Below are 22673 nucleotides of genomic sequence, written 5' to 3'. Positions count from 1 at the left end.
CCCCAGAAATATTAGCCCTGATATTCAGCTACAATTAAGCTGCTCTGCATCACTCTGCCAGTGCACTGATCTCAGGCTAGTACATCGAGGCCTTGTCTACCCTATGCCAGGGATCAATGCTGCAGCAGTTGATCCATCGGCCATCGATTTATCATATCTGCTTCTATGAGATAAATCGAGCTCTGAGCATGCTGCAATTGATGCTGCTATTCCACCAAGACAAGGAAAGTGGCTAGCACTGATAGAAGAGCAGCCCCCACTGACCTTGCTGCACGCAAGACGCCATGATGAGTATATCGAATTCAGCTGTGCTATTTGCATAGCTGAAGCAGATCGATGGTGCCATTTAGTGCAGACAAGGCCTGAGTCACAGAAGAATCTCGCCAATGTAGGAGGTTCCTCCTGTGTTACAAAGATGCCTTTATGACTCCTATGCTACCTGCCTCCTTTGGCTAGAGAATTGGCTGTCTACATTCCCTAGTAATCCCTGCTTGTACGCTGGCCTCTTCGAGCCATGGATAGCTTGTGTAAACTAGAATAGACCAGACACTGGACAGGTGCACAGTTGGGCCATGGCTGGGGGAAGAGAGGTAATATTAAAAAATGGTTGCTGAAAGCTTCCAGCTTATGTGCTGTACAGTGTGGCATTCTGCAATGTAACCTTGTAGTCCTGGCATTCGGTATGTTTAAACCAGTCAAATGAATTCATATTTATTATTAACTTGAGATGCCAGAAAGTGAGTTCTTCCTAAATATGAAATATATGTTTGGGCACGTGTTTACAAGCAGACGTGGGAAAATAGTTACTATAAAAATAAAACTTCAACATTTCATTTTGAACATGAAATTAATTTAGCTTATAAAAGTTTTAATACAACACAAGACCCGTAGGTCAAGCCAAAAAAAAAAATCTCTCTGAAAAAAAAAAGAAGCAAGAAACCTAAATTTCTGTGTTGCAAAAAATGACTTAATTTTGGTTACAAAACAAAAATGAAAAGTTTGCTGTTATTTCACATGCTCTTGATACACCTGGTACTTTTTCCTCACCACCACTTCATTGTACACACCTTTGTACAATGCTTTGTACAAAGCTGATTATGTAACTTAAAGTCAAGATAAGTTTAAAAAAAATCCTAACAGCCATATCAAAAAAGTAGAGCCCAGTGTAATTTATTCCAGAGTGACAATGTAATACTTCTTGTTTGACATCTTTTTCTAGCCAGACCTGTTGCTCGAGCTTCAGGCAAGTTTCATTTTTCCCAGACACTCCTCTCTTGCTGTGTGTCTAGTCAAAGCAACAGTTGGCAAGCAGCAAACTAGATCCTGTGTGTTGTCAGTTACTTAGGGCCAAAGACTATAGCAAAGACACATATTTGCTGGTATCTTTTTGCAATTTTTACTTGTTTGATGTTTTCTCTCCTCAGAGGACACCAACAAATCCACAATTCATAGGACATCTTACTCTATAAGATATATAAAAGTTCAAGAATATAACAAAAATGAAATGACTTCTCTCTATATGTAAGAAAAATATTCTGGAGGAGGAGCTTTATTTTAATACTTAGTGAGTTTGAAAAAAAGATATCTTAATAGGGTTGCCAGATGGTTTACCCAAAAATACCAAACACCCTCTCCCCCCAAAAAAACACTGGAGGAAAAAAAGGGGGAGACCAAAGTTGTTGAGCAAAAACAAACAAACAAACAAAAAGCCCAGAGAGTTAAGCAAAAATAAATAAATAAATAAATAAATAAATTTTGAAAAATGGACACCTGGCAACCTTATATCCTAATCCAGTGTTTCTCAAAGTGGGCCGCAGGACTGCTATGGGAAAGCTGCTAGTGGGCCTATGCCACTTTGTTTACCTAAAGGCTCCATAGCCATGGAGCTTCATGGCTTCCATTGGCTTCAGTTCACTGTTTCCAGCCAAGGGGAGCCACGGGAAGGGGTGGCGTGGGCCACGCCCCTTCCCATGTCTCCTCTTGGCTGGAAATGGTGAACCAGAGCCAAGGGGAGATGCGAGGCTCTGTGGCTATGGAGCCTTTTGGTAAGCAAAGCTGCAGGGGCCCACCAGCAGCTTTCCCAAAGCAGTCCTGCAACCCACTTTGAGAAACACTTTCTTAATCTCTAATACTAGATTAAAGCAAATCTCTACATAATTATTTAAACACATCTGCATAAACCGGTTAGGGAAATACAAAAGCAACTCACCTTTACAGATCACTAAAGTGAGAAGGTTTTCCTTTTGCTCTGATCTGTGAAGTCTTTCATTGCTAATAGTTATAACCTCACTACCAAACAAATGACAATCCCCAAATATAACCACCACCCTAAGACACATGCCTACAATAATTTGGAGCCCAACCCACATATAAGAGCGCTGTGATCTTATGTAATTACTCAAGCTCAACCACATACAAGTAATAGGATCTGCCAGGAAGTTATGAACAAACTGGTCTTAATGCATCCTGCTTCCTTTGCTCAGTCATGATACTGTTCAAATCCTAATACATTATTTGCATTTCAAACTAGATTTGAAGGTGAAGAAGGGATTTTTTACCTGGGATAGTGCCTCTAATATCTAGTAGACACTGGGCGAAAATAAACTTCAATGAAACTACAGGCAGTCCCCGGGTTACATGGATCCGACTTACATCGGATCCCTACTTACAAACGGGGTGAGGCAACCCCGCACTAGCTGCACCCCCCAGCAGACCAGGGAGACGCAGAGCGGCTTTTCTCAGCAGACACCTCAGCTTGAGAATAAAGGACTGAGGGAAGTGAGGTGTGGGAGAATAAAACTGAGCTCTGGAGAAATGTTTGGCTAGAGTTTCCCCTACAATATGTAACGGTTCCGACTTACATACAAATTCAACTTAAGAACAAACCTACAGTCCCTATCTTGTACGTAACCCGGGGACTGCCTGTATTGGATTTAGGGGACAATTCTGCATGAAAACTGATTATTATTTTCCCTGCAGAAACTCGCCAATGTAGAACATCCACAGAATTTTCTGTTCTTTGCAAAATATAATCCGTAATGTCTTATTTATTTTTAATTTTTTTCATGATTCTGAAAAGCCTCAATTATTTTTTAACAGCTGTGTGACTGCCTTGAGTGTGGAGCCAGTCAAACAGGGAGAGCATCAACTCCCCTTTTCATAAAGCAGGTGCTAACTCTCAAGTCTGCTCATGATAATCAAGTTGCTAATTGCAACTTATTTTATTGACAGAGATGTGGGTTAGCTTAGGAAATCTTGAGTTCTAGGCCTAGCTCTTACACAGGGTTGCCAATTGTCTTAAGACCTAGTCTACAATGACATGTGTTGTCACCAAAGACTGCCTTTTTGGAGACAAAACAGTGAGAGCATTTACACTACAATGAGACTTTTGTTGGAAAAAATTCTGCTGTTTTGTTTTGTCCAGAGTCCCAGCTTCTACCAGTATCCCACAATAATTGCCTTGATGGCTGTGCTCAGCGTTTTGTGATCTCTGCTGCCCTGCAGGCATCCTCTTTCAAAGCTCCAGGAAGTATCTGACAGCTGAGTGAGTTTGGGGACAAACATAAATCATTGGAATCATAGAATCATAGAACACTAGAACTGGAAGGGACCTCGAGAGGTCATCAAGTCCAGTCCCCTGCCCTCATGGCAGGATCAAGCACCATCTAGACAATACCTGATCGATGTCTGTCTAACCTGCTCTTAAATATCTTCAGAGATGAAGATTCCACAACCTCCCTAGGAAACTTATTCCAGTGTTTAACCACCCGGAAAGTTAGGAACTTTTTCCTAATGTCCAACCTAAACCTCCCTTATTTCAGTTTAAGCTCATTGCTTCTTGTCCTATCATCAGAGGCTAAGGAGAACAATTCTTCTCCCTCCTCCTTGTGACACCCTTTTAGATACCTGAAAACTGCTAACATGTCCCCTCTTAGTCTTCTCCTTTCCAAACTAAACAAGGCCAATCCTTTCAGTCTTCCTTCATAGGTCATGTTCTCTAGACCTTTAATTATTCTTGTTGCTCTTCTCTGGACCTTCTCCAATTTCTCCACATCTTTCTTGAAATGTGCCCAGAACTGGACACTATACTCCAATTGAGGTCTAATCAGTGCAGAGTAGAGCAGAAGAATGACTTCTTGGGCTCGTCTACACTGGCCCCTTTTCCGAAAGGGGCATGTTAATTTCACAGGTCGTAATAGGGAAATCCGCGGGGGATTTAAATATCCCCCGCGGCATTTAAATAAAAATGTCCGCCGCTTTTTTCCGGCTTTTAGAAAAGCCGGAAAAGAGCGTCTACACTGGCCCTGATCCTCTGGAAAAAAGCCCTTTTCCGGAGGATCTCTTATTCCTACTTCGAAGTAGGAATAAGAGATCCTCCAGAAAAGGGCTTTTTTCCAGAGGATCGGGGCCAGTGTAGACGCTCTTTTCCGGCTTTTTTAAAAGCCGGAAAAAAGCGGCGGACATTTTTATTTAAATGCCGCGGTGGATATTTAAATCCCCCGCGGATTTCCCTATTACGATCTGAAAAATTAGCATGCCCCTTCCGGAAAAGGGGCCAATGTAGACGTAGCCCTTGTGTTTTGTTCACAACACTTCTGTTAATGCATCCCAGAATCATGTTTACTTTTTTTACAACAGTGTCACACTGATGACTCATTTTTTATCTTGTAGTCCACTATGATCCCTAGATCCCTTTCTGCAGTACTCCTTCCTAGACAGTCGCTTCCCATTCTTTGTGTTTGAAACTGATTGTTCCTTCCTAAGTGGAGCACTTTGCATTTGTCCTTATTAAACTTCATCCTATTTACCTCAGATCATTTCTCCAGTTTGTCCAGATCATTTTGAATTATGACCCTATCCTCCAAAGCACTTGCAACCCCTCCCAGCTTGGTATCATCTGCAAACTTAATAAGCATACTCTCAATGCCAATATCTAAATTGATGATGAAGGTATTGAACAGAATCAGTCCCAAAACAGACCCCTGTGGAACCCCACTTGTAATGCTCTTCCAGCAGGATTGTGAACCATTAATAACTACTCTCTGAGAACAGTTACCCAGTCAATCATGCACCTACCTCATAGTAGCCCTGTCTAAGCTGTATTTGCCTAGTTTATTGATAAGATAAGACCATATCAAATGCTTTTACTAAAGTCTAGGGCTACGTCTACATTGCCCAGTCTTGCGCAAGAATATATGCAGAATCATGGCAATGAATATCGCCGTGCCTCATTTGCATACTTATTTTTGCACAAGAGACTTTTGTGCAAGAAGAAGCAGTCTACACTGTTCTTTCTTGAGCAAAAACCCCCTCTTGTGCAAGAGCCGTCCTACCACTTATTGTAAGTGTAGACTGCTCCTTCTCGCGCAAAAGCCCCTTACACAAAATGGCGGCTCATTAAGTATGCAAATGAGGTGCAGCGATATTCATCGCCTTGCCTCATTTGCATATGTTCTTGCACAAGACTGGGCAGTGTAGATATAGCCTAGGTGTATCACATCCATCACTTCTTCCTTATTCACAAGACTTGTTATCCTATCAAAGAAAGCTATCAGATTGGTTTGACATGATTCATTACAAATCCATGCTGGTTGTTACCTATCACCTTATTATCTTCCAGGTGTTTGCAGACAAATTTCTTAATTACTAGCTCTAAGTATGCTTCTGTTCTGTTACTGCAGAGGAAGGGCTGGAGAGACTGCTGCGGTGCTTTGACATTTCTTAGCTGGGAGAGATCACAGAGCAAGGAGGCTATCCCAAGAAGCACAGGGATCAGCTCTGCCTTCCCACAACACTGCACCGTGGGATGCTTACACCACACTGCTTTGCTCTGTCTGTCGACAAGGGAGCTAGCAATATGGCCATGAAACGTTGACAACAGCAGGCAGAAAAATTGGCTTAACCAGTTTTCACTTTTGGTGACTTTTGTATGTTGATAGCACTTTTGTCACCAAACCTTCCCAGTTTAGACATAGCCTAATTCCACAAAACCAAACACCTTCCTTTTGCTCACTCCATCACATCTACCTCTGTCACTCGTTCTCCCTCATCCTGACTCACTTTCACCAGGCTGGGGCAGAAGCCTGGAGTGTTGAAGGGGGTGAGGACTCCATCTGGGATATGGGGCAGAAAGGAAGTGACTCTGGGCTGAGGCAGGTGGTTGGGATTGCAGAAGTGAGTGCAGGCTCTGACTGGGATGAAGCCAGGGATGAGGTGTTTTCATTACAGTAAGGGCTCTGGGCTGGGACCACAGAGTTTGGAGTGCAGGAGGGGGCACAGGTCTGGGTTTGGAGTATGGAAGGTGGTACAAGCTCTGGGAAGGAGATAAGATGTGGGAGGGGGTTCTGACCTGGAGCAGGGAGGTTGGGGTGTGGGTTATGGCTGGACAGCTCCTGGTCTGCAGAGCAGTGGGCCTGATCAGGCTCCCTGCCTTCCCTGGCTACATCCAGCTCCTGGAAGTTGCTGGCATGTCTGATTCCTAGGCAGAGGGGCCAGGGAGCTGCCTGCCTGCAGGTGCTGCCCTCTGGTGCTCCCATTGGCCATGGTTCCCAGCCAATGAGAGCTGCAGAGACAGTGCTCAAGGTGGGGTAATATGTGGAGACCCCAGCCACCCCTGCCCCTGTGTCTAGGACACAGACATGTGAAGCAGAGCCAGGATAGTCCCTCCTTTAGCACCACTGTGTTGACAACTGAACTTTTAGCAGTCTGGTTAGCAGCTGACCAGGCTTCCAAAGTTCCTTTTTGACCAGGTATTCCAGTTGAAAATCGGGCAACTGGCAAACCTGTTTTTACACTGACTTCTTGGCTGGCATTAAGAAAGAACCTAACTCTCCATCCCCATTTATAAAATGTGTATAATAATAATAATAATAATAATAATACCACTTTCAGGCATGTTACACATGCATATTTTAAGTGTTTTAAAGATTCAAAATCCTAGGCATTTTACTGATATTGTCATCTTCTTATTACTTAATGATTCAAGCAAACATCAATCAGTTTGGTTAAACCCTGAGTTTATAAGCTTTGTGCAAACTTCTGAACCCTTAAGGGCTCATCAGCTTTACTTCCCTTCCTTTACAGTTCTCCCTTTGCTTTCATATTTCCTCCTTACACATACATTTCACCTATATCCATCACCCTGCAAACTCTCTGGCAGTGATTGCTGCTTCCCCATCTCTTCCCTGGGCTTCCCCAAATGTGGTCCAGCAGTTCTGGTGCCACGCATTCTGACAAATCTCTCACGTTCATTTCAATCCTGGTTTCTAAAACTTAACATACTTACCTAATTAAGTTACATCAGTTATTTAGAACCATCTGCAACTGCTGGGTATAGATGCATGTCTGATGGTAGCGGGAGCTGCTGACAGGGAAGATGTGGGACCCTTACTGAATGAAGGAGGTAAGCTAGTAACAGATGATGTGGGAAAAGCTGAAGCACACAATGCTTTTTTTGCCTCTGTCTTCACAGACAAGTCAGCTCCCAAGACTGCAACACAGATTGCAAAGGAGGTGGGAAGGAGGTGGCAGCCCTCAGTGGAGAAGAAACAGGTTAATAACTATTTAGAAAAGCTAAACACACAAATCCATGGGGCCGGATCTAATGCTTCTAATGGGTGCCAAGGGACTTGCTGATGTGATTGCAGAGCCATTGGACATTATCTTTAAAAACTCATGTCAATGGAGTGAGATCCCGGACAACTGGAAAAAGGCAAATGTAGTGCCCATCTTTTAAAAAGGGAAGAAGGATAATCCAGGGAACTACAGACCGGTCAGCCTTACCTCAGTCCCCAGAAAAATCATGGAGGGGATCCTCAAGGAATCCATTTTGAAGCAATTGGAAGAGGGGAAAGTGATCAGGAATAGCCAACATGGATTCACCAAGGGCAAGTCATGCCTGACAAAAGTGATTGCCTTCTAAGATGAGCTCTGTGGACATGGGGAAGTCAGTGGATATGATATACCTTCATTTTAGCAAAGCTTTTGATACAATCTCCCACAGTATTCTTGCCAGTGCATTAAGGAAGTATGGATTGGATAAATGGACTGTAAGGTGGATCGAAAGCTGGCTAGATTGTCAGGCTCAGTAGGCAGTAATCAACGACTTGATGTCTGATTGATGCCCAGAATCAAGCAGAGTGACCCAAGGGTTAGTTCTGGGGCCAGTTTTGTTCAACTGACCTGGATGAGGGGATGACCTGGAGGAAGTGATGGACTGCACTCTCAGCAAGTTTTCAGATGACACTTAGGGTGTGTCTAAACTACATGGCTCCGTCGATGGAGCCATGTAGATTAGGCTGATCAGCAGAGGGAAATGAAGCCGCGATTTAAATAATCGCGTCTTCATTTAAATTTAAATGGCTGCCGCGCTCTGCCGACCAGCTGATGATCAGCTGTTTGTCGGCAGATCGGGGCAGTCTGGACGCGCCACTGTCGACAAGGAAGCCTTTGTCGACTGGCGCAGGTAAACCTCGTTTCACGTGGCATACCTGTGCCAGTCGACAAAGGCTTCCTTGTCGACAGCAGCGCGTCCAGATTGCCCTGATCTGCCGACAAACAGCTGATCATCAGCTAGTCAGCAGAGCACGGCAGCCATTTAAATTTAAATGAAGACGCGATTATTTAAATCGCGGCTTCATTTCCTTCTGTCGATCAGCCTAATCTACATGGCTCCATCGACGGAGCCATGTAGTTTAGACAAACCCTAAGATAGGGGGAAGGGTAGGTACGTTGGAGGGCAGGAATAGGGTCCAGAGTGACTTAGACAAATTCAAGGATTAGGCCAAAAGAAATCTGATGAGGTTCAACAAGGACAAGCGCAGAGTCCTGCACTTAGGACAGAAGAATCCCAAGCATTGTTACAGGCTGGGGACTAACTGGCTAAGTAGCAGTTCAGCAGACAAGAACCTGGGGATTATAGTGGATGAGAAGCTGAGTATGAGTCAACAGTGTGCCCTGGTAGCCAAGAAAGCTAAAACTTAGTTAGGGATGCTAGGTGTCTGGTTTCTCCCAGACTGTCCGTTATTTGGGTCCCCCGTCTGGTAAAAAAAAACAGAAAATACCGGACATGTGAAATGTCTGGTATTTCCTGTTTCCCTCAGCAGGAAGCCTGGTGAGGAAAATTTTCTGGCGGGGGAGTGAGGAGCGCAGGGCCATTTAAAGGCACAGTGGCCTTTTTTTTCTTTCTTTTTTTTTGCTCAGCAACTTTGGTCTTCCCCCGCTTTTTTCTTTGCTCACCAGAATTTTTTCCCAGTTTTTTTTTTTGGGGGGGGGGGGCGGGGGAGAGGTTCAGTATTTTTTTAAAACCATCTGGCAACCCTAAACTTAGTTGCTACTGGTACCTTAACGGAATATCCTGACTCGTGTTTGTGTTACGTCTCATCATTAAACATTAAACCCTTTGTGGAAATAATAGCATACATATGTCAAAATTAAATTTTTTCAGTTCCATTCTCAAGGCTGCTTTCTCAGCTATGTCATACTCTTCCGACCTTCAGCTTATTTTTAAATTCTGCAGGGCTTTGTTTTTGTAAAAACCTAAATATTTATCATTTCTTTTTTGATCTTCACTAACAGCTACACAAATTGGTTTTGTTCAGCTCCTATAGCAATGAAGAATTGGATAAATAAGTACCCATTCAATGTGTTGTCAGAATTATGTGGATAAGAGAGATAAGACTGTTCACCATTAATAAAAGATAACTTCTTGCAAATTCTCCCACCAATTATGTATCAATTATGCATTACTGCATTGTGTGGTGTAACAATGCTCCGAAAACATAGTGAAGTATCGCCCAACCAACACTGTCAAGAAATACTTTCATTTCAAAAAGGTTTTTCATTAGAAAAACTACCATGTACTCTCCTGGCTGTTCCAGCAATACAATGATATAAATACTGCTATAGATTTAAAATTCAGTGGGAAAATCTGGTTTATTATTTTAGTAGGGAATAGCCTGTCTAAGGGAACAATTCACACCACATGAATATAGTTCAGACTGGATGATCTGTATCTCTTCTGTGAGGGTATGTCTACACTACCCTCCTAATTCGAACTAGGAGGGTAATGTAGGCATACCGCACTTGAAAATGAAGCCCGGGATTTGAATTTCCCGGGCTTCATTTGCATGAAGCCGGCCGGCGCCATTTTTAAATGCCGGCAGTTCGAACCCCGTGCCGCGCAACTACGGAGTAGCTAGTTCAGATTAGGCTTCCTAATGAGGAGTGAGGAGTACAGCTAGTTCGGATTAGGAAGCCTAATCCGAACTAGCTACTCCGTGCCGCGTGTAGCCGTGCGGCACGGGGTTCGAACTGCCGGCATTTAAAAATGGCGCCGGCTGGCTTCATGCAAATGAAGCCCGGGAAATTCAAATCCCGGGCTTCATTTGCAAGTGTGGTATGCCTACATTACCCTCCTAGTTTGAATTAGGAGGGTAGTGTAGACATACCCTAACTGATAAATGCAATTATAGATTATGTTTCCGATTCTCTATTTATTTTTCTTGTCTGATTCCCTATTTTTTTTTTTTTTTTTTTGTCCTATGGAAAAAACTGCTTAGTGGTTTTTTTAAAAATTATTTTTAAGAAGAAATAGCTAAGGATGTAAAAAAAAAACTCACAAATGCAAAGGTATACAAAACAATCAATAGTATAAGAAGGCAGGTCCAGGACTTAAGGTATTACCAACTCCAAGCTTACAAAACTCCATGAATGAGGCCACCAAAAAAAAAAAAAAAAAAAAAAAAAAAAAAAGAGCTTTAAAAATAAATATATGCTGAAATCTTTTTTTTTTTTTTTTGTCTTCTGGTTTTTTAGGCATTAGAATACACTGAGCTCACATTTTCAAACTTTTTTACACAACCACAAAGGGCCAGAAATATACTAAAATAAATAAAGCTGCAATTCTCAAGCACGCAATACACTTCCAGGAAAATAACAATTATTGTGCAAGTTGATAAAATCATGACAGTGAGCAGCTCTAGGTCAAAGAGGACATTTAAATACACTGAAAGATAGCAAATGTAATAGTGGTATGAGGAAACGCTTTCTACACATTGGTACTCGTTGCCACAAGATATCACCAAGAGCAAAAGCTAAGTAGGATTTGGGAGAAACTGGACATTTATACAGTTAACAAGAAGAGAACAGAGTTCCACCAGTCAATATTTAAAATAAATCAACAATTGTGTTTCAGGTTTAACCAACCTTTACCTATTGGATGTCAGAAAGCACTTTTCCCTTGGGGTCATAACTGCCTACTGTGGGGTTTCTGGCAGTTGACTCTGGCTACTTTGGGAGACACTCTATTGCACTAGATTCCTGGTCTGATTGAGTATGATAATTCCTATGTTCCTAGTTTGTTTTCTTGTATTTTAATAGATCTTAGAATTCAAATATATTCTTTAGACTTATCAGCTTGTTATGACTGAATGTAATCAAGTACATAAGTACCAGCATTAAATTCAAAGAAAACAAAGCAAACACTTAAGTGCACTAGTGAATCAGGTACTTTTGCCTTAAAGATAGGGTAGCTTTTGAAAGCTCAATTTGGAGAACTCTCTGAAAATGTGCATGACTCTTTGCATTGCACCTGACGGTACACTGGCAGAGGCACTATAAGAATACTGGTGTCTCAGACAAACCTGCAGATGCCTGACCCTCACCATCCCATAGTAATCCACCAACACTCAAAAAGCAGCATTTGGATGTTGACAGTCCCTCATCATTGTGCTGCAGTATTCTCAGGGCTAGCCCAATGGCTCAAATGTGGGGGGAAAGGCGGATGGGGGAAGTGCATCAGTGACCATGAGGCTAGCAAGTGACCATGATTCAGGCCTAGCAAGGACTTTGAATGCAATCCATTGGATGGATCATCAATATGAATCAAGTACTCAAGTAGGATTACCAACTCTGTAATGTTTAATAAACAAGGCACTTCAGCAGGAGTGCTGGGACCTCCCTTGCCCCGCCTCTCCCCCCCCCCCGAGACACTGTCTCTGCTCTGCCCCAAAGTTCCCCTCCCCACTATTTGCTCCTCTTTCACCAACCTGTCACTCACTGCTTTTCTCCCCTTCCTTTCCCCGCCCTCTTCTCTCTGCCTGGGCTAGGAGGAAATTGCCCATGGAAACGAAGCTGGGAGCAGCAGCCATCTGACATAGGTAGGATGATCATCTGGCTCCTCCCCGCCTCCCCACCTGTAGTAACCAGACTTAGGTGTCTGGTCAGTAGATCTGAGCAACCTATCAGAGCCCCATTTAAACTGAAAATCAGACATCTGGCCACTCTGCTTATGGGGTTTGCTATCAGTCTGCAGGTGGGGTCCAAAACTAATCTACACCACACCATTATTCCGGAATAACAATGTGAGTGTCTACACAGAAATTCTGTTATTTCAGAATAAATTCTGGCTTATTCCGGCTTTTGTAAACCTCATTCTATGAGGAATATCACCTCTTCAGGGCAGAACCCCACTCCTGCCCCTAGTATGAAGACATCCTGGGGTGCAGTACAGCCCCTTCTCCACCCCGATAGTGGACTCAGGGCTGGAGACCCGTCGTTGCCTGCCCAGGGGTCACAGTAGAGGATGAGGAGGAGCAGGAAGAGAAAGAGGAGAATTAGGAGGACCCCAACACAACCAGCACTGTCACCTCAGTGATACTGGAGCCGGTACTCCATGGCCTGGACGTGTCCCAGGCATCTTCCGAGGCCAGGGAGGGAACATCAGGTGAGTGACCTTAGTTACCTGACACACACAGAGTGGAGGTGGCGGGTGGCGAGGGGCTGGAGGGCGCTCCTCCTCACTCGGCCTTCTCAGCTTGGGGAATTGCCCTGCAATCCATGCACATGGATGCATGTGCAGTGCCAGTCTGCACCACAGCCCCAGGCAGCTGCGTCTGAGCACCCCAAGGCTCCTACTCCCAGGCTCTGGGGAGGCCAGACACGCTTCAGACACCAGGAGGGGGGGGGATGCCCTCCCACCACAAGCCACCACTAAAAGGAGGCTGGGGACATGGCCACACATATGCATGCACACAGACTCTGGAGTGCCGCACACGGGCATGCCTGCACGCTCAAAACAGCATGCGCTCCCAGGGACAGCGCTGCCAGGCACAGGTGTGTCTGCTGCTCACCCCTCCCGTACATCCTCAACCCCTCTTCCCCAGTGACCAGGGATACAAGGTCTCTCCCCTAGGGATGCCACCACTGCTGGAGCCGGCATGTGCATGGCACTAATGGAAGCCCAGGCAGCCCACGGCCCTCCTTCCGCCCATTGGACCCCAGTGTGGCCGGCAACCTCCCATGCCTGCTTGTCCCTGGGATGTCGGGGGTGGGAAGCATGATCCCCTGGGGACAACTGGGCCCCTGTAAGACAGGGCCTGCTGTCCAGGTCACATGTGGTCTTGCTCCCAGGACATCACCTTCCTCTGTCCCGGGAACTGTTGGTCTCAGCTCACAGATGAAGGCAAGGCCTCAGGGATAGTGTCTCCAGGAATGACTAACCACCTCTCTTTATTCTCCCCAGCCAGATCAGCTGTGATAGGGGAGCAGGCAACACCACCTGAGCCACCCACCCGACCCCAGGGAGCCACAGGTGCCAGAAGAACCAGGAAGACCTGATGTGGGAGCACGTCTCCATACTCCAAGCCCTGCACAAGATGCTGGTCCAGAAGATCTGAGAGGATACGCAGTGGCAAAGAGAGATGTGGCCAGAGTTGTTGCAGCAACATGTGGATGATCATGCAGGCTCTCCTTGCCCACCTGCAGCCAGCTCTTGCTCCTGCTGCCACTCCTGCTGCCACTCCCAGTTCCCTGATCCTGCCATCCCTCCTGCTAGATCCTGCCCCCACTCTCATGCCTGACCCTACTCCAGCCACGCCTTCTGTTTCTCCCCCTAGCCTCCCCGGGCACCTCCTTCCCCCCCCCCCACCTGTAGTTGTCGAGGTCTCCACATACAAGGTGGAGGAACCACCCAATCATGCAGCACTCTCAGCCCCAGCCCTGAGCCTCTCCTCCCCATCCACACCCTTTTAGCACCCTCCCACTCCAAGATTCTCTTCCCCCCTTTTCCTCCCTCCCCATTCCAGGTCCCTTCCCTGGTCCCTCCCCAGTTACTTATATCCCAAATAAATAACCAAAGTGTTCTTTTTTCCAAAACCAATTTTTTTTATTGTCTCTGCAGGGGGGAAGGGAGGGGTTGTTGTGGGAAAGGCAAAGGGGGCAAGGCACAGGCCCCTAATAGGGAGAGTGTCACTGGGGTTCTTGTGAGAAACTCTTCTTCAGGGCCTCCCGGATGCGCACCCCTGCCTGGTGGATGGCAGCTGTATGTGGCTGCTCAAAAGGCACTTCCCTCCCGGTCTCTGCCCCCCACACTGGAAGGAAGGCCTCCCCTTTCCTTTCCATGATGTTGTGGAGCACACAATATGCAGACACCACCTGGGGGATGTTCTGCTCCCCCACATCCAGGTGGGACATTAGGCATCTGCACTGCACCTTGAGACACCCGAAGATACACTCGGCCTGCATGCGGGCCCTGCCCAAACAGGTATTAAAGTGGCCCTTGCTGGGGTCGAGGTGTCCAGTATGGCTTCATTAGCCACAGTATGAGAGGGTAGGCTGCATCCCCCATGATGCACGGTGGTGTGTCCATGTCCCTAACCCTGAAGCTACACTCAGGGAAGAAAGTGCTGGCCTCCAGCTCCTGGTAGACGCTGGAGTTTCTGAAGACACGGGTGTTGTGCACCTTCCCTGACCAGCTGACAAAGATGTCTGAAAACTGCCTGCAGTGGTTGACCAGGGTCTGCAGGACCATGGAAAAACAGACCTTTCGGTTAATGTACAGAGATGCCCGGTGGTCTGGAGCCTGGATGGGGATGTGGGTGCTGTCAAGAGCACCCCCACAGTTGGGGAAGCCCAGGGTGGCAAAGCCAGCGACTATGGGGTCCACGTCACCAAGGTGGATGACCCTGCACAGCAGGACAGCATTGACGGCCCTCACCACCTGCAGGAGACAAACAATCAAATGAAACAGAATCACAGGATTGCCAGAGCCCTTGGGAGGTCCCTGAGCCCTTCCCTTCTTTCCCCCAAACACACCAGGAGCCATCCCCTATCTAGCACAGCTGTGTGAGGACTACCCCTCCACCCCAGTCCCACTCTCATTCCCACCCCCTTTTTCAGTACATCATTCCCCGCTCCTGGGACTGCAGCACAAGGTGCCATACCTGCATGACAAGGGTCCTGACAGTCGAATTCCCCACACCAAACTGGTTGCCCACACATCGGTAACTGTCGGGCATGGTGAGCTTCCAAATTCCAATGGCGACCCGCTCCTCCAGAGGGACGGTGGGTCACATCTACGTGTCCCATTGTGTGAGGGCAGGGGTGAGCCAGGCACATAGCTCCAGGAACGTTTCCTTCCTTATATGGAAGTTCTGGTGCCACTGCTGGTCGTCCCATCACTCCATGATGAGACAGTCCCACCAGTTGGAACTGGTGTCCAGCTGCCAGAAGCAGTGCTCCACAGAGGAGTGTGTCTGAAAGAGCTGTACTCCCACACAGATGTTGAGGGTCTCCTCAAATAGCTCCGGGTCGTGTTCCTGCAGGACCTGGAGGGCAGCCTGCAGAAACTGCTGCATGACGGTCAGGGGCCATCGCATGTTTAAAGGCAGCTCCAGCTCTATTGCAGAGTGTGCTGTGCTGTCCAAAGGCAGGGCAACCAGAGCACGCAGTGCGAATGCTTTGCTGTCCCTCAGAGAGGGAAGCAAGCAGAAGAATCTGAGAAATGGGTGTACAGGGACCCCCCTGTCCCTTTAAGCATGTGTCTCAGGTAGCCTCAGGCAGCAGCTCCAGAAAGTCACTGCTGACCTGATGCCCTGCCTGAACTGGTTCTGGGTGGCCTTAAATGCGAGATAGCATCCAATCAGTGTGGATGCTCTATTTCAAAATGGCAAAGCGCTATTTTGATGTGCTTCTTGTGTGTAGACGTGCTATTTTGAAATAAGCTATCCGGAAGATCTCTTCCAGAACAGCTTATTCCGAAAAAAGCATGCAGTGGAGATGTAGCTGTAGAGCAGACCTAACTATGGATATTGCTTTGCTGACTGTCCTTTGATTTGCTACACCACTCATGGTCACAGCAAGTCACAGGTACCTTAGTGCAAGATCAGAGACCAGAAAACTGAAGAACCAATTAAAGTCCAATAGTTATGCATTCAGAAACATGGATTAGGTTCAAAACAATTCTTTCATTTTGTAAAACATGATTCTCTCCATTCAACAAAAATATTTGCAGAACTCTGAAATTTATGATGGTCATAGCGAGCAGAAAATAATGGCACTGCTTATTCAATTTATTTGAAAATAACTATTTAGATGCACAAGATATTACAATTATAACAATATTAAAGAAAGTTAAATGTTAGGCATCAAATTCTTGAGTGTCCCTAATTGCTTAAAAATTGCTGAAGAGCTAATTAGTTTATGGAAATGTGGAAACGTGTCCTTCAAGTCAAGGATGGAATACCAAACCTCCCGGATTCACAGAAGGCATTATGGTGGCCAGAGAGATCATCCACAACTTCAGCATCTTCATGGACATATTGAACTTTCACAGATATAGGATGGGTCTGAGACCTCTTTCACCGAGAGTAAAACCCCTGCTCTTGAGTTCCAGCGGAACCTCCTCCTCAATTTCTGCCAATAGGAGCTTTGTATCTCCTGCATAAGGAGTTGCTCATGAGAAGGTTCCCAGAAGAGGGACGGGGGGGGGGGGGGGGGGAGAAGGGGGAAAGAATAGGGGGGGTGAAGAGAATTGAAAAGAATATCTCATTTCTTCCAATGAAAGGACCCAACAATCTGAAGTAATCTGGATTGAGGCCTTGAAGAAATAGGATAGACATGCCAAAAAGGAGAAGGAAGAATCCAGTTGGCTGTTTGGCATGCTATCCTTGGGCTATCTTCAAAAAGGTCTGCCTAGGGCCTGGTGGTTGTTTGGACAAACCAGAACCCTGGTTGTCTGGAAGTTGGGTTTGTCGATGGCAGTTTTGGTTTCAAGACCACCTTCTAGTGTCGTCCTGTCTGGGCTGGCCTTAAACAACAAGGTCCGAGCTGAGACTTAAAATGCCTGCGGCCAGAGCAATATGACTAGCATGGGAGTCCTTTAAGCTATGCAGCTTAGAGCCCATCTACTCTGAAAATATTGTAGCACCCACAAAAGGGAGGTTTTGTATTATCTGTTGCACCTAACCAGCTAAGTGCAAAGCCTGCAGCCAGGAACAGCTATGCATTACTATGCCTGATGACATGGCACACGTTGCTGTATCCGCAAAGCCTGCTGGTAATGAGGTTGAGGCCACAGCCTTGCCCTCATCAACAAGAACAGAGAACTCGGCCTTGGAATCTGCAGGAACCAGCTCAGTATATTGGATACCATGTCCTAAGACTTGAAACATTGGCCTGCTGGTTGGTGATGCGAAACTGGAACCCTGTGATGGTGCTCGTTTTCCTTCCAAAGAGGTCCAGCTTCTCTTTGTGTCCTAAGCCCATGGGACAGCCCCAGCTGTTCCTGCCTCTCACACTCATTGACTGCCACCACCCCGAAGACTCTGGTAGAAAGTGAACAAAGAAGTATTCATATCCCTTAGAGGGTATGACATAATTCTGCTCAACCCTTTTTGCTTTATGAATCAGGGAAGCTGGAGTTATTTTGAAATAATGTTGCTGTGTAGACGTACTCTAAGTAACTGGCTACATCATCAGGGTCTTGTGCTCCTGGGAACATACACAGAATTCGTGTTTATAGAAGCTGACAACATGGAGTAGTTTTGTGTTAAGTTTTGTAACTTTAAGCCTCAGTGTCTATTATGAAGGTTTCCAGAAGGTACGTCTGGGAATGCAGAAGAAAGCTATTTCAGACATACAGCAATTATCTTTCCAGAAAGAGCAAGATCCCACAGGCAAAGCCATACTTGGTTAAAAGACAGATTCAGTCTGAAATCAGGAGGAGGCGGATATTAAAAACAATGGGCCCTATATTACACTGGATTCCGAAATCATGTCCTCTGTAGATGGAGCATTTTGTTTTATGGTTGATAAAAAGAGGTTTTTAGTATTGATCTCTGTCTACAGATTCAAGTTCAGTTAGTGTCAGTCTGTTCCAGTGCACAGTAGCAAAGCCCCAGACAAATCTAACTCAATTTAGACATACAGAGAAATCCAAGCTAGGCGTCTTTGCTTCTATAACTGTATCTATTTCACTGAAAAAAATAGATATACTGGTTACTTGTACAGTGTACACTTCTCTGCATCAATATAAGAGCTGCTACTGTGGGTGCACTCAGGCAACACAAAGAACATAATGTGGACGTGCAACAGAGTGTAATTACGGCAGTGGTTGTGTGTCAATAGAACTTACAACTTTGTAGTGTAGATGTCGCCTAAGGAAAAATCATACACAACAAAACATGCTCTGTGGGACGCAGCAGGTCACAAGGAAAGAGCCAACATACCAAGTCAAATCAGAATGGGAAAAAATATGAAAATGTATCTGCAATTTAGCAATTACAGGAAGAAAGTTTTGCATAGCCATAGGGTGAAGTTCAGACAGGTATTCTGACATTCAAAAGTAATACTGGGCCTTTTTATACTTTGCACAGGGAGAAATTGGTAACCTTTCCCAGCCCATAGAGCAGTGGGAAAGTCTGACATTATCCTCATTATTTCCCAATAAACACAGATAGAAGTCTGAACACTGGAATGGGGAGAGACTGATTAGTAGTTCAGTTACTCACCCACTGAAGTCAGAAGCAAATTTTCAACAGACTGCAGTGGTAGCAGGAGGCAGCTCTTGATGAGCATTTGGCAAGATGCCTGGGATCCCTAATGGTGTCTCATGAGGAAGCTCTATTTGCATCTGAGGAAACATGTTTATCTAGAAAACATGTTTATTGTCATCAATCACGCAGAGAACTCACTGAAGTACTCAGATGGACTATTTAATACTTGACTAAAAGATTATTCCGCCCTCTCCCACTTTTGGACAGCTGAAGTAAAATTAGATGCATAGTTACTTGAAGTTTGCTGGAGTACTTCATCTTTTTATGGGTCTACAAAAGAATGTAAGTGCCTAGCATGCTATAACAGTCAATCTGCTAATCATGTGATAAAAGGGAGAAATTAGAAAGCTTATGTTATATATAGCACCTTTTATCACAAGAATGCCTTCCATGATTGAAGCTCTTAATAATCACAAAGCTGTTCCTGCTATGTCCTTCAGCCATTGAAGGGAACCTTTTGCATATTTCTATGAAGGTGTAAACTGTTACAAAATTAACATGTATATTTATAAGGAACAAAATTCTCTAAGCAGTTTAGCACATATAGTTATACACCTACGGGTAAGTCTAGACTGCAGACTTTTTTCGACAGAGGCTTTGTCGAAAGATACTGTCAACAAAGCCTCCGTTGAAAAAGAGCGTCTAGACTACAACCAGTTCTGTCGAAAAAGCACCACCTGCAGAATTGCCCACATGCTCAGGGTTCAGCTGATCGCCATATTTGGGGTCGGGAAGGAATTTTCCTCCAGGGTAGATTGGCAGAGGCCCTGGAGGTTTTTCACCTTCCTCTGTAGCATGGGATACAGATCACAGCTAGAGGATTCTCTGCATCTTGGGGTCTTTGAAGTATTTGAAGGCTTCAATATCTGAGATATAGGTGAGAGGATTATTCTAGGAGGGGTGGGTGAGATTTTGTGGCCTGCACTGCGCAGGGGGTCAGACTAGATGATCATAATGGTCCCTTCTGACCTTAAAGTCTATGAGTCTATGAGTAAATAGAAACACACAGCACAGGACTTTAGAGGGATTGGCTCACCTGATGAGAAGTGCTCCCCCCTTTGTCCCCCAGACAATCCCTTCCCTGGCCCTGCACCATGGCAGGGTGAGGCTGAGAGAACTTCTACCTCTGCCACCCCATCCCCAATTCCCTGTGCCTGGTCCTGACTGCCCCCCTGGACTGTCCCCTGAGAGTGACTTACCTCCATCAAGACGGCCCCGACGGTAGGCTTTCCCACACCAAACTGATGCCCAACAGAGCGGTAGCTGTCGGGGGTGGCCAGCTTCCAGAACGCAATAGCGACGGCTTCTCCAGGGGGATGGCAGGCTGCAAGTGGGTGTCCTGGTGTTGCAGGGCAGGGGCGAGCCAGGCACAGAGCTCCCGGAAGGTGGCCTTCCGCATCCGGAAGTTTCTGAGCCACTGATCGTCGTCCCACTGCTGCAGCACTAGCCGGTCCCACCAGTCCGAACTGGTGTCCAGCCTCCAAACCCGCCTCTCCAGGAAAAAGTTGGGGGGCAAGGGCAGCAGGGCTGCAGCCTGAGCGAGGGGCTCAAAGCTGGGCTCAGGATCCAGCTCTGCTGCCAAGGTCATTATGCTCTCCTGAGCATGAAGCAGAGCTTCCAGCAGCACGGTGTGGGGCCATCGCCTGCCCAGGGGCAGCTCAGGCTCCATGCCCAAAAAAGCCAAAATAACACTCAAACAAAAGAACAAAACAAACAAACAAACACAAGAACAAAAATACAAACAAACAAAAAAACCAAAAAAGTCAAAACCCAAGCAAACAAACAAGCAAACACACACAGAAGCAAACACACAAACAAACAGACAAACCAGATAATACACAGCTGTGGTGTCCGACAAAACAAGGCAACCAGAGCCAGGAAAATTGCAGCAGCTTTGCTTTCCCTGTAAAGGTTGGCAAGCTAGAAGCAGGAGCAGAGGAACGGCTATCCAGGACTATCCCTTTAAGCACGTGTGTCTGCAGAGAGCATGCAGCAGTGCCTGGGCTTTATGGCTGCCCCGTGACCTTTCAGAAGCACTTCCGGGTGCCTTCTTCTGTTGACAGAGCGTCCTGCAGTCTGGACGCTCTTATGTCGACAAAGCTAATCGCTTTGTCGACAAAGCAATGTAGTCTGGACGCTCTATGTCCACATAAGTTTTGTTGACAGATTCTGTTGACAAAACGTATGTCAACGTAAGCCTGTAGTCCAGACGTACCCTTAGTTATGTGTTTTGCTTTTTTAGAGAAAGTATTTTAAACATTCTAATGTTATATAGTGAAGCAAATCTCTAGGAGTGTGTCTAGACCACAGGGTTTTTGACGACAAAAGTGGACTTTTGTCGACAAAACTATACCTGCATCTACACTATCACCACGTTCTGTTGACAGTAAGTCGACAGAAGGCAGCAGTTTTGTCCATGGTGGTGAACCTCATTTTACGAGGAATAACGCCTTTTTTCGACAGAGTTCTGTCAACAAAAGGGGCTATTGCATCCACACTGCTTTTTTCTATTTGTCCCATTCTACAGGTGGTGACGGCCATCAATACAGAGCTGCTCCACAGGACCATTTGCCTCGGAGACCTGCAGACCATCCTGGCTGGATTTGCGGGGCTGGGGTTCCCAAACTGCGGTGGAGCACTGGACGGGACCCACATCCCCATCCGTGCCCCGCCCCATCGAGCAGCACAGTACATCAATAGGAAGGGCTACTTCTCTATGGTGCTGCAGGCTCTGGTCGACCACAGGGGACAGTTCGCTGATGTTTGTGTCGGGTGGTCAGGCCGTGCACACGATGCCCGTGTGTTCAGGAACTCATACCTGTACTGCAGGCTGCAGGCTGGGGCATTCTTCCCAGAGAGGAAACTGGCAGTCAGGCATCTGCCTACATGCATCATGGCCGATGTGGCCAATCCTCTCATGCCCTGGCTCATGAAGCCCTACACCGGCCACCTGGACGCGAGCAGGGAACTGTTCAACTAGCACCTCAATATGGCTTGCTTCCAGTTGGAGTGCGCCTTCGGCCGTTTGAAGGGCAGGTTTAGGTGCCTGCTGACGCAGCTGGACATGGGGGAACACAACATCCCCGATGTGGTTGCAGCATGCTGTGTGCTGCACAACCTCGTAGAGAGAAAAGGGGAGGCCTTCCTCCCTGCGTGGAGGACGCAGACAGAGATGGAGGGGAGGCAGTTTGGGCAGCCCAGGACAGCTGCCACCCGGCAAGCCCACCAGCTGGGCCTGTGCATTTGGGAAGCCCTGAGGGTACGTCTACACTACAGCGCTAATTCAAACTAACTTAGTTCAAATTAGTTAATTCGAACTAAGCTAATTCGAACTAACGCATCTAGAACTAAAATTAGCGTTTTGCTAATTCGAACTAGCGCGTCCACACTGATTGGACGCAGGGGCGGATTTAAGGGCGGCTGAAACCAGTTCTGGCAGGGCATCAGGTCAGTAGTTGCTTTGTGTGGCTGCTGTATGAGGCTATCTGAGGCTCGTGCTTAAAGGGATCCCCCCGGACAGACGGTTCTCAGCTTTTCCTGCTTGCTTGCCAACCTCGCCGAGGGACAGCAAAGCGTTGATCTCTGCACCCGTGTGTGTCGGTGCTTCCCTTCGGGGACGCCGCCGCAGGTGGCAACATGGAGCCAGAGCTCGCCCTGCACCTTCTGGTGCACTTTCTGGACTTGCTGCTGCAAGCCTGCCAGCAATGGCTCGAGGCTGCCTGGCACCTTCAGGTGCACGTCAGCCCCCTGCCTCTCCACTTGGCCGCCCTGGAGGCCGTGGAGGAGCCGCGGCGGCGCCCCGGCACCGGCGTGCCCCGCCGCATCTGGCATCTGGACACC

At 46.5% G+C, this 22673-nt stretch overlaps 1 protein-coding gene across 10 annotated transcripts in view; it reads right to left on the bottom strand.

The window, feature by feature from the left end:
* PPFIBP2 (PPFIB scaffold protein 2) overlaps positions 1 to 22673 on the bottom strand; it is a 247702-nt gene that overhangs the window by 170475 nt on the left and 54554 nt on the right. For 7 of the 10 annotated variants that reach the window (XM_075927826.1, XM_075927830.1, XM_075927832.1 and 4 more), the window contains exon 1: positions 2210 to 2358. The exons of 2 other annotated variants lie outside the window; for them this stretch is intronic. The gene's annotated coding sequence lies outside the window, so the exon portion shown is untranslated. Of the gene's footprint in view, positions 1 to 2209; positions 2359 to 22673 lie in introns of those variants that run through there. One more of the 10 variants, XM_006125671.4, reaches the window with a different exon arrangement.

This window comes from Pelodiscus sinensis, chromosome 4, assembly GCF_049634645.1.
Source record: "Pelodiscus sinensis isolate JC-2024 chromosome 4, ASM4963464v1, whole genome shotgun sequence".
Taxonomy (NCBI): Eukaryota; Metazoa; Chordata; order Testudines; family Trionychidae; genus Pelodiscus; species Pelodiscus sinensis.
Note: the sequence above shows the minus strand (reverse complement) of the source record. Positions and strands in the feature narration are given on the sequence as shown.